General features: G+C 36.5%; 2 protein-coding genes across 6 annotated transcripts in view; both read left to right on the top strand.

Annotated features, from left to right (window-relative positions):
• Positions 1-3151, top strand: part of LOC115986734 (TMV resistance protein N-like) — a 108075-nt gene extending 104924 nt beyond the window's left edge. The window contains exons 8-9 of one of the 5 annotated variants that reach the window (XR_004090849.1): positions 152-208; positions 2628-3151. The gene's annotated coding sequence lies outside the window, so the exon portion shown is untranslated. Of the gene's footprint in view, positions 1-151; positions 209-324; positions 848-2627 lie in introns of those variants that run through there. The other 4 variants (XR_004090839.1, XR_004090841.1, XR_004090842.1 and 1 more) reach the window with 4 other exon arrangements.
• The window catches only part of LOC115986742 (TMV resistance protein N-like), a 72883-nt gene that overhangs the window by 17375 nt on the left and 36594 nt on the right, over positions 1-18914 (top strand). The gene's annotated exons all lie outside the window — the stretch shown is intronic.

Here is an 18914-nt window from a genome sequence, read left to right on the forward strand (position 1 = left end):
CTTATATATTTCCTTCTTGTCCTTTCCATATGATATGGTTTGCTTTATGTTAAAGTATGCAAAGGGGTTTTGTTTGTTTGGAACTGTTAACAGGCTTTTTTTTGGTTTGATCTGTCCATTAGAACGATTTCATTCAGCCTACTAAATTCAGGCATGGATCAAGAGCTGGCTAATCAGGGGAAATTTAAAGAACTTAAAGTTCTTCTAGGTATCGTTTGTCTTTATTTTATGGTCTATTTGGTCTTGTAGGAACAAGGCAAGGGAGATCCTTTCCCTGCCACAAATGTGGTCATGCATAGTAAAAATTTGATTTCTATGTGCAAGGTAGCTACAATTAAGAACTAAAGGATAGCATCCACAGTAGTAAAATAAGCAAAGTGCAGACCTTTATAGAATCTTCCAACTGGCAACCAATCTTGCTTGAGGAGAGCTGCAAGGGTAGAAGAACGAAATGGAGGGGATTCATTCAGTTTTGATTGTAAACATAAAGATGGGTCCATTTCTGGTTGTTTGAGCTTGACTAGGGAGGCTGGAATAGAAGTAACACAGAGGTGGCAGATCGAACTGATGAAGGACATTCAGATGTTTAGGAACCAGTTGACAGATGTTTTGGGTTCGGAGAGGAGTCTAGACGTCTTCTGACAGAGCCTCAATCTCCAGCAACCATTGCTCCTAACTTCATTATGAACTTTAGCTTCGATAACACAGTTGTTGAATAGAATCGTACAATAGTTGTTTATGATTCTGCTTTCTTTAAACGGCGCTGTTTTTACTAATTAAATGCCACGACAGTAGAGTGACGCCCTTTCATTAATTTGATAGTTTTCGGTTGATAGCTGTTGGTCCTTTCCAGTTGTCAATGCCTCATTGGATCCTCATTATTTGTAAATTTTGTTAGTTTTGTTATAGCCACAATGGCTAGTTTGTTAGTTAATTAGTCTGCTAGATCAGTTTGGGTAGTTTTCGGGAAGTTAATTTCTAGCTAATCATGTAGCCTCTATTTTGTACATAATTGCATATATAAACAAGTAAAGTTTGGGTCGAGTGCTTGGAGTGCACCGGATCTATTGCAATGACAACATGTGGTCAAAACTGGAACACATGTTACCATCACAATAGATTCAGTGCACTGGTTGTAAACATCCTAGTTCTAATCATCATTGAGTGAATTTCATTTTTCCTCAATCAATTTTCTGTTGCTTTCTCTCTTTCTGTTTTACCTCTTTCTCGATTTACTTTGTTACTGTGAAATTCAATGAGAGTTTCTGTGCAGATTTAAGTGATCATGATAGATTTTCTTGGAAGTATCCTCTCATTTGGAAACTTTTAAGTGTCAAATTTTTTTTTTTTTTTGGTGGAAAATAATTAGTAATGCTTTTTACGTGTGATGTGTGGTGAATATGAGGAAACTAATAATGCTTTTATGTGTCATATTTGTTTTTCTCTTGTCAAATTTCATGAGCAATTTGGTTTGATTCTTAGCAACCCCAATCAAAGAGGGTGTGATTAGAATGATGGTTGAATGTTTTGTCTGAAAATAAATCTCATAATGCAGTTATTGTGGCTGTGGTAGTGGATATTTTATGATTTATATGGTTTTTAGGAGCAAGGTTGATTTTGAAGGCTGTATGTTCAAGTTCAACCTAAATTCATTTTAGAATTTAGCTAAAAGTGAATGTTTAACTGCATGGAAGTATTAGAAGATGGCAGTCAACAGAAATGGATTCATAGTGTCATTGTACTGATGGGGAATAAAAACTTGTTGCAAAAGCTCCTCAAAGATGATTGCATATATTGGAGATTGGAACCTGTTTTTGAAGATATATGGGTATTAAGGAGGGATTTTGATAACGTACTTAAATATGTAAATATAGGATATTGGAATGGATAGTTAAATTAGTTTCAAATGCTGCTTCAGATTAAGCTAATGTAGCCTGGTCGGGGCATAGGTTGTAATCTTTATGTAGTTGTCAGACTTTGTATAATGTTTATGAAATGTTTATGTTGTTGCCTTACTCCTCAATTACCCAACATGTACTATCCACTTTCCTTCTAAGTTTTCAAGATAGCTTAGCCATATCAGATTATCAAAAAATTTGGTGCAAATTGGTTTATATGGAACACAACCATATCAATGCAGATGTCAATGCAGATTTCCGAACCATGTTACCAATGGCACCTTAGGCCTAGTGAAAAGGTTTACATGGGCTCAAGAGCATGCTAGAATCTTCTTATCTTGTAAAGATAGATGAGAGCTATGGGCATATATGATTAGAAAAACAGAATTCACTAGTCTAATTGGTTTGGCTTGCAATCCCACATGCATAGGGAGTTGCTGGCGCTAGAAAACATAAATCCTTGCCAAAATAGAAGGGTTTGTATTGATTGCTTAAGAAATTTGAATTCTTAAACAATTAAAAGAAAAAATACTTGAGTGGATCGGGTGTGGTTTACGCATGGATCAAGAGCTGGCTGATCAGTGGAAATTTAAAGAACTTAAAGTTCTTCCAGGTATCGTTTGTCTTTATTTTATGGTCTATTTGGTCTTGTAGGAACAAGGCAAGGGAGATCCTTTACCTGCCTCAAATGTGGTCATGCATAGTAAAAATTTGATTTCTATGTGCAAGGTAGCTAACAGTTAAGAACTAAAGGATTGCATCCACAGTAGTAAAATAAGCAAAGTGCAGACCTTTATAGAATCTTGCAACTGGCAACCAATCCTGCTTGAGGAGAGCTGCAAGGGTAGAAGAACGAAATGGAGGGGATTCATTCAGTTTTGATTGTAAACATAAAGATGGGTCCATTTCTGGTTGTTTGAGCTGGACTAGGGAGGCTGGAATAGAAGTAACATAGAGGTGGCAGATCGAGCTGATGAAGGACATTCAGATGTTTAGGAACCAGTTGACAGATGTTTCAGGTTCGGAGAGGAGTTCAGACGTCTTCTGACAGAGCCTCAATCTCTAGCAACCATTGCTCCTAACTTCTTTATGAACTTTAGCTTCGATAACACAGTTGTTGAATAGAATAGTACAATAGTTGTTGATGATTCTGCTTTCTTTAAACGGCACTGTTTTTACTAATTAAATGCCACGACAGTAGAGTGACGCCTTTTCATTAATTTGATAGTTTTCGGTTGATAGCTGTTGGTCCTTTCCAGTTGTCAATGCCTCATTGGCTCCACGTTAATATGAAGAAATTAATAATGCTTTTTAAGTGTCATATTTGTTTTTCTCTTGTCAAATTGCATGAGCAATTTGGTTTGATTCTTAGCAACCCCAATCAAAGAGGGTGTGATTAGAATGATGGTTGAATGTTCTGTCTGAAAATAAATCTCATAATGCAATTATTGTGGCTGTGGCAGTGGATATTTTATGATTTATATGGTTTTTAGGAGCAAGTTTGATTTTGAAGGCTGTATGTTCAAGTTCAACCTAAATTCGTTGTAGAATTTAGCTGAAAGTGAATGTTTAACTGCATGGAAGTATTAGAAGATGGCAGTCAAGAGAAATGGATTCAAAGTGTCATTGTGCTGATGGAGAATAAAAACTTGTTGCAAAAGCTCCTCAAAGATGATTGGATGATATATTGGAGATTGGAACCTGTTTTTGAAGATATATGGGTATTAAGGAGGAATTTTGGTGACGTACTTAAATATGTAAATATAGGATACTAGAATGGATAGTTAAATTAGTTTCAAATGCTACTTCAGATTAAGCTAATGCAGCCTGGTTGGGGCATAGGTTGTAATGTTTATGTTGTTGTCAGACTTTGTATATTTGTTTATGTTGTTGCCTTACTCGTCATTAACCCAACATGTCCGAGATTTCTATCCACTTTCCTTCTAAGTTTTCAAGACAGCTTAGCCATATCAAATTATAAAAAAATTTTGTGCAAATTGGTTTACATGGAACACAAACATATCAATGTAGATGCCTGGTGAAAAGGTACACATGGGCTCAAGAGTATGCTAGACTCTTCTTATCTTGAAAAGACGGAGAAGAGCTATGGGCATGTATGGTTAGAAAAAGAGAATTCACCAAGTCCAATTGGTTTGGCAAGCAATCCCATGTGTACAGGGAGTTGCTGGCGCTAGAAAACGTAAATTCTTTCCAAAATAGAAGGGATTCTATAGATTGCTTAAGAAATATAAATTCTTAAACCATTAAAATGAAACTTCCATCTTGGAATTAGTCAACATAAAAATTATAATAGATTGCTAAAGGTTTCAGCAACTTTTTTTTTTTTTTTTTGGTGCTAATCAAGGCTTTATCAAGTTGTGGCTGGATGGGGTGGTTTTGTTGTTGGAGGGCTTTCATGGCCTTGGCAGTATTGGGTGGGTCATAAGGGACTGGTATTGGTTGGGCCGAGTCTGCCTTTGGGTCTCAAACATTTTGTTTCCCTCTGGATAGAGGGAGTAGGGAGCGAGGGAGCGAGCAATGACCCTAACTTTTCAAAGTATATTTTGCTAATAATTTTTTTTTTTCTTTTACCTCCCTTTACATTTAAAAATATATATATACAAACACCATTTGATGTATTAATGTCTCATTTTTTTTTTTTTTTAAATATCTACAAACACCATTTTACAATATATATATATATATATATATATATATACAAACACCATTTTATTTTTTAGGACACAAAGTGATGATGAACTACAATATAATGAAAAAATTGACATTTTATGCTTACTACATGTAGTAAATTTTAATAGCAGTATTTGACATGATTAAGGCACACAAAATATAACAGTCAATTCAGGGGATAATTATTTTAAAAAATAATTTAGATTCTACAAAATGAAATAGAAACGTACCTCTTCAAAGTGTCTTTGTCTTGATTTTATTTCTTCTTTTCTTGATTATTAGAAATGAATTGAAGAGATGGAAAGATTTCTTAAAGAGCATAGATTACTTTTTAATTTTTTCCCTTTTTCCTTGTGGGGCCAGGGAACTTATGGTCCGACCCATGCCCTATTAGGGCTCGGGGCCCGTGTCGAGGAGGGTCTGTGCCGAGGACGAATGGGGAAAGTCCGAAGTGTCGAGGGGAATAGCCGAGGACGACCCTATCCTCGGTACTCCAAGACCTCAAGGGGAAGAGCAACGTCTTGATGAAGGATGCCCCCAAAAAGCCCCCTGTAAGAGATGCGAGTAGAATGGGACCCACATGGGGGTACGATGCAAAACTGGTTCAGGGTAAACACGTCCCCTCCGCATTAAATGCACCAGCTAGTGTCATGACCATGTTAATGAGAAAAGACGCCTGGGTAGGGCGACTTCGATCACCGCAACTAACAGAAAGTAAGGAGGGACAGCTGATGGGACGGGTACAGAAGTAGGCACTTGCCTGACCAACAAGTGGAGGCTAAGATCAACCAAGAAGGGCTATATAATGTAAAGGATAATGCACCAAGGAGGAGGCTGGGAAAAATGGCCAAAAATCAGAGTCTCCCAACCCGCCTCCAGGAGAAAGACTCCTAGGGAGAACACTATTTAACTATGTATGAACACCACGAAAAACCTACCGTCTGGTGACTAAGGCCTAGCTTTTCAAACCCACGCTCTATAAATCATATTGTTTGGGCCTATTTACGGGCGAACCCAGTATCGTGTTGGGTCGTTGCAAATCATGTCCCTACAATTGGCGCCGTTTGTGGGGAAGGCTTGTGTGTTGGCACAGGCGGTAGGTCGAGACAGTCCCCTTGTCATTTCTAACAGCCAGTTGTAGTGTTCTAGCGTAAAGTTCCACTAGGGGCTATGTTTCTTTAGTAGGGGCTGCGCTTCGTAGCGTCAGTAACACGGATGGTTCTAGGGGCTTGGCCGAGGAGCTAAGTTCCCTAAAACCAAGGTCGCATGTCATAGCCGAGGGGTTAATTCCCCCAACTACTTATCAAAATCAAGTTTTGGACAGAACCAAGGTATTGCATGGTCCTCGGACTCAAACCTATAGGGAAACCAACTACTTAAAAATCAAGTTTTGGACAAAACCAAGGTATTGCATGATCCTCGGACTCAAACCTATGGGGAAACCAACTACTTATCAAAATCAAGTTTTGGACAGAACCAAGGTATTGCATGGTTCTCGGACTCAAACCTATAGGGAAACCAACTACTTAAAAATCAAGTTTTGGACAGAACCAAGGTATTGCATGGTCCTCGGACTCAAACCTATGGGGAAACCAACTACTTAAAAATCAAGTTTTGGACAGAACCAAGGTATTGCATGGTCCTCGACTCAAACCTATGGGGAAACCAACTACTTAAAATCAAGTTTTGACAGAGTATTGCATGGTCCTCGGACTCAAACCTCCAAGTTTTGTATTGCATGGTCCTCGACTCAAACCTATGGGGAAACAATTACTTAAAAATCAAGTTTTGGACAGAACCAAGGTATTGCATGGTCCTCGGACTCAAACCTATGGGGAAACCAACTACTTAAAAATCAAGTTTTGGACAAAACCAAGGTATTGCATAGTCCTCGGACTAAACCTATGGGGAAACCAACTACTTATCAAAATCAAGTTTTGAACAAAACTAAGGTATTGCATGGTCCTCAGACTCAAACCTATGGGGAAACTAACTACTTAAAAATCAAGTTTTGGACAGAACCAAGGTATTGCATGGTCCTCGGACTCAAACCTATGGGGAAACTAACTACTGAAAAATCAAGTTTTGGACAGAACCAAGGTATTGCATGATTCTCGGACTCAAACCTATGGGGAAACCAACTACTTAAAATCAAATGTTGACAGAACCAAGGTATTGCATGGTCCTCGGACTCAAACCTATGGGGAAGCCAACTACTTTAAAGAAACCTAGATACTAAGCAGGACCTAGCAACTACATATGACATCTCGGATGATGCCTATATCTCCATTGAATGGGGGACAGAAATGAGTTCAAGGCTCTACAGGTGCAGGTAAGCTAACGTTCTGAAACATGATTCTAAATTTATCGCATACACAACTATTCATACGTGTTAGGATAATTAGTTCAAAATTCATAAACAATAGTAAGTATCGACAAGGGAAACTAACAAGTAACCAAAAGGAAAAAGGAAGAAAAGGATTTCATATATACATGTTCAACAGGTTCAAACTACTAGTAGATTACAAAGTTTTCAAAATGGAAAAGGAACAAGTTAATCGTTAAACTAAAAACAAGTACGAAGCCTGGCCAGGGTTTCTACTTCTTTAATTTTGCGTTGGCCACGTCCTGGGAAGGCGGAACGGGATCAGTTTCGACACCCTGGAGGGTAGTCCCTTCTGGGGAAGGCTGAACAGGGTCAGTGTCGGTACTCTTGGGGACCACAGTAAGGGGAATTGCCTGTAGGGGCTGGGCAAGTATGGCTGGCTCCTCAGCATTAGGCATCTGAGTGCCAACCACGGGCTTAGCAATCTCTTTGGGTACCTCGAGATCCGTACGCTGAGATGTTTCTATCACATCCTGAAATTCTCCCTCTTTGAGCGTCTTGCCAGGAGAGGCGCCGACCTGTACAGTTTCCGACTGAGTGACCTCTTCCTCGGGTTGGTCACTCACAGCCACGGAGCTGATGGAGGTGGCCTCGCGAATGGCTGTAGGGTAGAATATGTTCTCCGCTTTCCACAAATCAGATGAAGCATTCACCCCAGCTCGCTTCAAGGCCTCTTCCCAAACCTGGGAGTAGTAAAGCCTGCATACTCCAAGAATCTGGGCTTTAAGGATGGCTTAGGTTTCAGCTACCCCCGCATTATAACCATCATCCTCGGTCGTTTCCTTGGCAGCCTCAGCCTCGTTTCTGGCAAACTCGGCCTCCCGCTTGGCCCTTATGGCTTCGTCACGGGCATACTCCGCCACACCTTTGTCATGCTCTGCCGTGACCAGTCTTTTATTTAAGTCATCGATCAGCTTCTTGGCTATTTGCAACTGATCCTCGGCTTCTAGTAGACGTTTTGTTTGATCATCGGCCTGTTTTTGAGTACTAGCTAAACCCGCCGAGGCACTATCCCTATCTCAGATAGCGTCTGTTAGGGCAGTTTTAGTCTTGGCGAGGTCCTCCTCAGAAGCTTGGAGAGTCCGCGCGACCACTAAACGCTTGGAGCGTTCATTCTCGGCTGCCTTACTCTTGTTGTTCACCTCTTCCTCCATCCTATAGGTGGCCTGGAGAGCCTGTCAAGGGAGATAAATAAATCATGAATGACAAACCGAGAGTGAGAGTTAATAAAGTTTTAGATTTCAAGAGCCTTACCATGCCCAAGTACCTCTTTGTACTGAGGAAGACCTTCTGCATCCTCATTTTCTTCAACCCATCCATGTCGGTGGGAAGTAGCATGGTTCTCCCTAATGCGTCTGCCATGTAACCACCATCGCCATCTCTAAGGTCCCTCATGGACGCGGTTTCCAGCAGTGGACCCCCGTGGAGCATTGGGACTGGAAGCCAGGCGCTTGGCGAGGATTGGGCCTCGATCCCCTTTCCCTTGCCTTGGGAAGGTTGGACTTCGGTTTCCTTACCCTTGCTTTGGTGCCCAATCTTTAATTGCTTCGCACGCGGGGCTTCCTCCCTCTCCTTAGAAGGTTGGGATTTTCCCCATCCATGGTTTCCTTGCCCTTGGGGCTCCTCTTTCTCTTTGAATCAGTGCCTTCCGGCGAGAAGGCAGAGTTGGTTAGGAAGGAGCAGGAAGTTTGGGACGGGGGGATTGTGACTGTGACTTGGTAGAGGATGACCTAGTCTGGACAGTCTGGGGCTGAGGTGGTGGGGAAGGAGCATTGGGTTGTAGCGTTCCCTGCGCATCCTTCCCTGGTTGACCCTCGAGGAGTTCGAATAGGCTGGTCAGGGGCTTTCTCTTTAGTCCCATCTCGGCTTGAGAGAATGTGCCTACTAATGACAACTCCGCCTCGGACAAGGTCGGGTCACCTATATCACCAGAAGGATTCTCGGATTGGTTGGCTAGGTCAAACACCCCAAACCCTTCCTCGGGCTGATCTAACTCGCCTTCGTCCTCCGCTATTTGATGAGACGAGGAGGGGCCCACCAGTGGGATGCTCTCTGGGACAGATGGTACTTCGGAGATTAGAAATCCTGTCTCGACCACGGTAATTTTTGGAAGCTGAGGGCGGCTCTCGCTGATCACGTGCCTAGGGTTGGCGAATGACTTTTGAACGGGAGCGTACCCTAATATTTTGTAAGCGGCTCGGACTTGACCATCTCCGTCATTTACGAAAACTGCCTCTTGTAGAACAGTCTCCAAGTCCACCCGGTTGACTAAGTGAAAATGCCGTTGATAAGCGTGTGGATCTATAAAAGAAAAACATATATGCATGGTTAGTTAACGAACCACATCAGATTAGAATTGCGCAAAGGGTCAGCGCCCTTCCATTCCCTATACCCCACCTGGTTTTCCTTTTACTATGGGGCACGGATTGCCATCATGCCATTCACCGGAGGCGATAAAGAAATCCTTGTTTAATCCCTTGTTGGAATCAGGGAGGCATTGAATTAGTCGAACCCTTTCGTCTCTCGTCTTCATGTAGTAGGATTTCTCCTTCAAATTTTGGAGATTATAACACCAATTCACGTCATGGTGGGTCAATCTTAACCCCATCTTTTCATTTAAAGCATCCACGTAACCCAGAATCCTAAACATGTTGCCGGTGCACTGGGTGGGGGCTAATCGGAAGTGCCTGAGGTAACCCCTCGTTACCGGCCCTATAGGGATTCTCATACCCCACTCTACAAAGGCGAGGACGGGAATTACTACCTCGCCCGTTTCCCTCTTATAGTGCCACTCCCCCATCTTACAATGCCTCAGACTCACGTTGGGAGGAATCCTGTAATCGGCGATGAACTTATTCATCGCCTCTTCAGTATCAACTAATTTCCTCAGTCTCGATTTAGCCATCTCTATGATTTACGAAACAGACTCAACTAGCGATGGGAGAAGAAAGGGAACCAGAGAAAAATAAACCCAGAAAAGAAAAAGTACGACTTAATGGAATCAGGGAACTTACATAAAAGAGGAAAGACGCTTCGGACAGGCTTTTTGTGCTGGAGATAGACTTGAGTTTGGACGAAAGTTCAGATGAACCCAGGGTATACGCGCTAGAACTCTTAAGTGCAAAACTGAAGAGGCAGATCCGTTCCAAAAAATCTTTCATACTTTCTAGGGTAACTGTACAAATTTTCCCGCCCATAAAGACCAAGGAATCACCATCGTTTGATCTTCATCATGCCGTAGAACATGGGAAACACAGTGCCATCAGTATTTAATGAGGCCATGTTTCACCTTCCAAGGGCTCCAGGAACGTGCCTCGGGCAGACGAAAAGTCTCGAAAACCGATAAGTGACAAGGATTGATAGGCATTGACAGATATCTGATGTCATCAAAACTCTCCTATCCGTCCAAGGAGTTAGATAGCAGGATTTTGAGGGGCTATTGTGGGGCCAGGGAACTTATGGTCCGACCCATGCCCTATTAGGGCTAAGGCCCGTGCCGAGGTGAATGGGGAAAGTCCGAAGTGTCGAGGGGAATAGCCGAGGACGACCCTGTCCTCGGCACTCCAGGACCTCAAGGGGAAGAGCAACGTCTTGATGAAGGATGCCCCCAAAAAGCCCCCTAAAAGAGATGCGAGTAGAATGGGACCCACATGGGGGTACGGTGCAAAACTGGTTTAGGATAAACACGTCCCCTCCGCATTAAATGCACTAACCAGCGTCCTGACCATGTTAATGAGAAAAGATGCCTGAGCAGGGCGACTTCGATCACCGCAACTAACAGAAAGTAAGGAGGGACAGTTGATGGAACGGGTACAGAAGTAGGCACCTGCCTAACCAACAAGTGGAGGGCTAAGATCAACCAAGAATGGCTATATAATGTAAAGGTTAATGCACCAAGGAGGAGGCTGGAAAAAATGGCCAAAAACCAGAGCCTCCCAGCCCGCCTCCAGGAGAAAGACTCCTAGGGCGAACACAATTTAACTATGTATGAACACCACGAAAAACTCACCGTCTGGTGACTAAGGCCTAGCCTTTCAAACCCACACTCTATAAATCATATTGTTTGGGCCTATTTACGAGCGAACCCAGTATCATGTTGGGTCGTTGCAAATCGTGTCCCTACATTCCTTTTTTTTTTTTTTTTTTCTTAGTGTCTTTGAATAGAGGAGATGATAAAATTTCTTAAAGCACATAGATTCCTTCTTCTTTTTCTTCTTTTTTATTCTCATATTTTATTTTTTATTTCTTAATTTTTTTTTACGACAACAATAATGATCTTATTATAATTTTATGAACGAGAATCATGATAGTGAAAGTAATCCGCTTTCCTTTTCAATCTAATCGATCTAATATTTATGTTTCAAAAAAAATGGAATTTAACAAATTTCATTCAAAAAAAGAAAAAAAAAAGGAAAGATGAAAACAAAAGCAAAAAAAAATTTTGGGGGGGGGGGGGGGGAGCTTAGGTACCTTTCCTCTTGCCTTTGAAATATTACTCAACAAAGCCCCCCTGTAATTTTGCAGCAAAAGTGATTAAAATACTAAAATATTCAAGTGGCCAAATTAACTACAGCTAAGAATATGATTTTTTGAATGAAATTAGTTAAATTAACTAATAAATTTTTTTATTAACGTTTATGAATTATCTATCTATCTATATATATATATATATATATATATATATATATATTAATAGGTAAAGCCGGAAGAAAATCCAATTAGATTTCAAATTAGAATTCAATTAGAGTCTAATTTTGCATCACATGTTCCATTTAATCTAAGTTTCTTAATTTTTTGTGCAAAGTGAGTTAATTTAGTGTAAAAATTGGATTTCAATTGGAGTTTAATTTTGCGCCATATATTTATCTAATCTATTTTTTTTTTTTTTTGTGCCAAATGAATTAATTTAATGTAGAAAACGAGGAATTCAATATAAAAAAATCATAAAAAATATAATCATATATAAAGGGGAATTTAATTATGGAATAAAATTTAAAATTCAATTAAAAAATATGATAAGCCAAGATTTTAATAGAGAATTTAAATATAAAATAAAATTTGAATTTAATAAATAAATATATATATATATATATATATTTAAATAGTCACGTGTAATGTATGGTTTAAAAAAAATATAAGCTAATACCATATATCATTTGAACTTCTTGTAAAAAAAATGTATAATTTGAACCGTATAATAATTTTATCAATGCATAGAGCTACACACTAGTTAATATCATATACTATATAATAAAAGTTGGACTTAGAAGCCGTGGTTGCGCCAAGTGGCTTTACCAAATTGCATACATTTTTTTAGATTTTAATAAAATATATATAATTTTTTTTTTCTTATCTTCTTCTCCTATAATTTCTAAGTTAATAAAAATATTAATTTAATTACAATCCAAACTCTTCATCTAATCATTTTTTTATTTAAATTATATTATCACGTGTAAAAAAAAAAAAACATCATAGTACACGTAAAAAAAAAATAAAAAAATCTGCAACAATCTTCATCCAAACCTTTATTTTTATTTAAATTATATTACTACGTGTAAAAAAAAAAAAAAAAAAAAAAACAACAAAATAGTACACGAATAAAATAATAAAAAAAAGCAACGTATTCAACTACATATTCAATGTAATCAATCTATTTGACATTTTTGTTTTTGTTGTTTTTAGATAATTACTTCTAATTTTTTTATTCAATCTATATGACTTTTTTTTTATTCCTAGAATAATTAGAAATCTAATTTACTCACAATTGAAAATTCTCTCTCTCTCTCTCTCTCTCTCTCTCTCTCTCTCTCTCTCTCTCTCTCTCTCTCTCTCTCTATATATATATATATATATATATATATATTGTTTTACCGTGTATTCTTATATATTCTTAGGCACAACTTTTTCTTCTTTTTCTTTTCTCTCCCCATTATCAATAATTCTCATTCTCTTACAATTTTTATCTTGTTTAGAAATCTAACTCTCCTTTTTTTTTTTTTTTTCCCTTATTACTTAGCCTATTTGATGTTTTTGAAATCCATAGTAGAAGTCTTTATCAAACCTACAATCCAAACTATTCTAGGTATGTATTTCTCTACTTTGTTTGTGTGTTTTTTTTGTTTTTGTTTTTTGTTTTATAAGTTTTGCTTATGAGTCATAAATGCAATTTTAAATCCATGAAATCCATTATATAAACCTCTAAAAATATATACGCTTTACCTATTAATTATTTAAGAATTATCAAATTTTGTATTCTCTCCTACAACAAGGGTTCCATTTGTACTCGTGTTATGTTTATATGTGTGTTATTAGATTAAATTAATTTTCTTGAGTAGTATAATTTTTATTAATAAAAAGGAGAATAATCGAGCAATATCATGATGTTTTAAAGATTAGATTTCAACTTCACACCTCAACAAATTAGACTAACATTAACTTCATAAGTTAGACTAACATTATATTTTTGTTCATATCAACTTTTCATTAAATATGGTTAGACATGATTTTTATCAATCATTAAATTTTCTATTATTATGATTTTTTAGATAAATATATTATTTTATTTATCTTCATCAATCGTGCTTAGAAACTTGAAAAGGTTCAAGTTTTACGAATTCACTTTTTATTTCCCTTGAATTAAGAGAGTTTGAGCTTAGTTTGAGTTTAAGTTTAGTATTGGTTTTACTTTTTAATGAAACTCTTATGAAGATAGTTTGCTTGAGATTAAACTCTATTAGCTAAAATTTTGACAATATAAAATTCTATTTCCACTGATATTCAATTTCAACTAAATCCAGTAAGTTTACCACTTTTAAACTATTGCTACATTAATTTTTGGACAGATACAAATGCTTAATTGTTGATATCAACTTTTTTCCTCTTCATCACTATATGAATTATCTACAATTTTTATTTTGTCAATACACGTTATTCTATCATCAATTTTAATTTAAGTGTTAGTTTATCTACTTTTAAAATTTTTGTCGGTGACGTTTTCGCAACAAGGGCCGAAAATGGGAAAATGGCCTGAATCTTCCCTTGGGTTCTTTAGAAGTGTTTATTGTGGAGAATCAAGCCCAAAATTCTAAATGTATAATGAACAAAAAGCTAATGGTGCTTTGACAAGAGAGAATCAAAATGCTAATAGCAAAAGTGCTGAAAAAACATAAAAACATAACAGGTCTGAAACTTCGACCCACAGTCACACAAAAGAAGAAATTGAGGGAGGTCGTGAGGAAGAGAGGGAAGGTTCCCCTGTACCCATATTTCCCCCCCTAAGGTTCAGAATTTTGAGAATGTCTCTTCGCTCAGTGGGTTTTTGCTCTCAAGTTTCAGCTCTATAGGGAAAACGTGGTTTAACAGGTCTGAAACTTCGACCCACAGTCATACAAAAGAGGAAATTGAGGTAAGTCGTGAGGAAAAGAGGGAAGGTTCTCCTGTACCCATATTTCCAACCCCAAGCTTCGGAATTGTGAGATTGTTGACTGACTGAATGAGTTTTTGCTCTGAAGTTTCAGGTCTCTATGTAGAATGTGGCCTCCTTCCATTTTGAATATGATTGGGGCCTTTTGTATTGGACTTGGGGTTCTCTAAGTGACTGTTTTTGCTTAATAGAAGAGGCTTTTAACCCCAAGGTATGAATCAAAGAAGTTATAGTCAGATTTGATTTAACTGGGTAAGAGGGATGCCTTGCTTTTTGCATAATTTGGGAAATAAAGTAGCCTAAATTCATGGGTTGATGTTTCCTAGACATGGCAGGTCCTTGGAGATTGCATTTGGGTGGCTAAGTGAGCTAGGTTATTCAGCCTTTTTCTTAGAGTTGTTGTGTTTTGGTGTGGAAAATGGAGCTGGGCTGAAAATTAGGGGCATAGTCACCTAGAGCATAAAAGCTCTTTTGAGGTAGAAATTTTGGGTACAAGACCTTCTCCATAAGCCTGTGGTGCTACTAGTGTCCTTTGCCCACTTGGTAGCACGCATGGGTTGGACTTATGCAAAAAGTCCGAAAGGAACCGAACCATACCCTCCAAACCACACTTTCTCAATTTCCCCTAATAAGTCGCATGGGCTTGGGCCATGCTTAAAAGAATAAAATATAATATAATACATGAATTGAGCCCACAAGGAAGTCGGGCTTAGTTGAATCGGGCTTGTAGAAAATGTGTTGCGAAAATAGGTATCAACAATTTTCAATCCACGCACTTGAAAAAGTTTAAGTTTTACAAATTTCAGTTTTTTCCCATGAGTTAAGAGTTATAGTTTAGTATTTATTTTACTTTTTAATGACACTCTTATGAAGAGTTTGTTTGTCAATTTGGTTACAAAGCATGTGAAGATCTCATATATAATCATCTCAAGAACCTTTACTCCACACATAAGGTTAACACTTATTCTTTCTTTGTTTACATTATGCATTAGGAAAGTCAAATGCCATGTTTTATCTCCTCAAAATGCACATTCCTTTTCAAATTTTTCCTTTCAAAATTAAAGTGTTTTGGTAATAGGTTATACTATGAAATGCATAAAGATAGTTAATCGTCATTAATTATTAATATAGTGACAATAGATAGTTAAGTAGATCAAACTCTTTTACCAATAATTTACTATGAATAATAATCTATTTTCTAAACTATAAGAAATAAAATATTTTACTTCATCTAAAATTCTATTAGCAAAAGTTTCAAGTATATAATTTAAAATAAATTTAATATTTATTTTGATTGTATATCATTATTTTATGTTTTAATATTGGAAATTTATATATTTTTTTGAAAGGGGAATGAATTTTATTAAATCTTAAGCAAGTCCAAATACAAAGCTTCTAGTGCAAGAGGAGGGGATTCCTCCAGCGAAACAATCTCATCAACTAACCCTCTAGCAAACTTATCACACACCATGCTCATAAAAAGTGACTCAAATGTATGTATTAATTATATTTCATAACATTAATATGTTTTATAATGTGACTAACTAATTATTAATATAGTTTTGAATCTTTTAATTTATTTACATATATCTTTTTAAGTAAACCGTGCAACGCACATGCCTTTAACTAATAAATGTGTGTTTAACTAATAAAAGATAATAAAAGAAAGCCAATTAATTATATCGTTCCTCCTATGTAACAAAGCATAAGATAATCACAAATAAAATAATGTGATTTTTTATTGAATATTATGACATAATTAGCATTGATCTATGTTCACTTTGTCACTATATTATCACCTTTTTTTTTTTTTTTTTTTAAACTATTAGGAGGTCATTGGTGTACTAGTGAACCTTGGGTTGCATAGTTGCACTGGAGGCCCATGATAATTAAAATTAACAAAAATTATGTTGTGTTATCTGTTGCATCATATTATAATATTAAAAAAATTGCTGAAAAATAAATAAATGAAATTTATAAAGAAATATAAACGAGGACGCATAAAGAAATCTAATTAATGAATGAGAAAATAAAATTTTAGTATGAGCATGTTTAGGAAAGGTAATGTTAATATAAAAGTCTACACATAGATAAAATAAGATTAAAAAAAGAAAAGAAAATAGGTTAGATAAAAGAGAAAGAAAGCGTATACATCTATGTCGGCAAGCAAGCATAAATCCTTTCTTTACTTTGGCAAGCAAGCATAAATCCCTTCTTTACTTGCTTTATTTTTTATTTTATTATTATTTTTTTTTTTTTTTGTGTTGGAGAAGATATTTAAGATGAAAAATCTAAAGAATAACATCTAAGGTATTTTATTTCAATAAAAAATATTCCTTATGTTTGTGTGACCAGGCTTGTGAGTTGTGATTAAGTTTATATAATCAACATTTTTTTTTTTCCTATTATTAAAAAGAAATTTATCTTTCTCATTTTTTTTAACAAAGCAAGTAGGGGTGTGCATAGGTCGGGTTGGGTTGGGTTGAGGGGATTTTTTGACCCAACCCACCATGATGGGTCAAAAAAAAATTCAACCTAATCCAACCCATCACATAAGTCCAACCCAACCCACATGGGTCGGGTTGAACCCATGGGTTGGACAAATTTTTATTATTAAATTAAGTATAAAAAAATATAAATATTAATATATTAAAAAAATCTAAAGATTAATATCAATGTAACTCCTTAAAGACAAACAGCACTAATGACTAAACAACAATAGTAATTTACTAGAGTTTGTGTGAACTAATTGGCTTTTATATAGGATAGGAAGAGTTGGTTATTTTATAAAATTTGTTAATTATATAATATTATATATATATATATATATATATATTAAATATATAAGTGGGTCGAGTTGGGTTTGGCGGGTTTGAAATTTTATGACCCAAACCCAACTTGACCCGCTATCAAAAATTTTTTTGTAAACCAACCCAACCCACCAAGGCCTAAAAATCGACCCAACCCGATGGGTTGGATTGGATCAGGTCAGTTTTGACGGGTTGACGGGTTGGCTGTATACCCTAAGAGCAAGTGAGTCATCTCTTTCACTTTTCTCCCAACCAAAATCAACGAAAGAAAACTAAATTCCTTTTATTGAAATGTAGGTTTCTGTTGGGTAATTGTCAAACGTTTCAGCTTTCCTTAAATAATTTCTTTCTCTGTTTTCCTCTTAAACTGACTGTCCCTCTCTCTCTTCATCTCATCGACCATGACAACGTGATCCTCAAGGTCCTCACTCTTCTATTATTCAATACTCTCTGTGAATTCTCTATTTTTTTTTTTAATATTAAATTTATATTTGGTATGTGTTCAATTTGTGTTTGAGTGATGGGAAAACAGTGGAAAAGGGGAAGAAAAGTAATATTAATTTCTGGGTTTTTTGTGTTTTCCTGTTTTATGTCTGAATTTTACCTCTTGTAGCAGTTGTGAGATTGTCAAAAAAAAAAAAAAAATTCAGGTAGCAGTAGCTTGTTTCTTGATTTCTGTGTGGAAATCATAATTTTTAGAAGCTTTCTATGAATGTTCTTTTCTCCCAGCTCTCATTTTCAGTGCTTTAGTCCTAGAAGATGCCAGGATGAGAGAGTTAGCCCTGTTTCTCCAAAAGAATAAAATTTTTCTTGGGTCTTTTTTCTTTCTTTTTATTTATTTATTTTTTCATAAATAAATTTGATAACTTCCAGTCTTACTTTTGAGTGAAAAAAAAAAAACAAAAATTTTTTTTTTTTTTGACTTGAACCATAACAGCTAAACAACCAATTACATGGGGAAGGGTATATCCCGTTGAAAACAATTTTCATTTGTTGTTTTGCCAGTTGATTGAAGAATAATCAGTCTGGGATAGTAAGGGAAAAAGTAAAGGTTGAAAGGCCAAGTTGTTTCAAGCAGCTTTTGAAGTAAGTTGACATATTTCCAATGGGTTCAATGAGTACTCAAGAAGCCTCATTGTTGTCATCATCATTCTAGTGTTGTTTTTGTTCTTTGTGTCATTGTACAAAAAAAATGTTTATTCATATGAATCATTGTCATTCTCTTAGACCATTTATATTTTTAAATAATACAAAGAATATATTTTAGGAATTGAGTTTGTCCCGCTGAACCCATGAGTTCCTAGCTTAAAAATTCCTTGCTGTGATGCAACTCTCTGATACACAACTAAACCTTTTGGACCACAGTGTTTTGCACTCAGAAGTCTTTAGAATACTGCCATTAGTAAATATAGTTGTTTGCTTATATGCATTAAATTTAACCCAAAGCCTATGTTAAGTTGTTTCAAGCAGCTTTTGAGCATTACCACCACTGCTAAAAGCTAAAGATCATTGAGATTTCTTTGTTCTGTGCAATTACATCTTTTTTGTTTTAACAATTTCTATATTTGCTTTCCTTTTCTTTGTAAATCTTTTAGTGTTTCCTATTGTAATGATATTAAATTAAATTTGAAACAGGTTTAGGTGTTTTTAGTTAAATTCTTAAAGAACAAAATGACTTAGATCTATCAAGGCAAGCTGAATCATGT

Source organism: Quercus lobata, chromosome 4 (genome assembly GCF_001633185.2).
Source record: "Quercus lobata isolate SW786 chromosome 4, ValleyOak3.0 Primary Assembly, whole genome shotgun sequence".
In the NCBI taxonomy this organism is placed as follows: domain Eukaryota; kingdom Viridiplantae; phylum Streptophyta; class Magnoliopsida; order Fagales; family Fagaceae; genus Quercus; species Quercus lobata.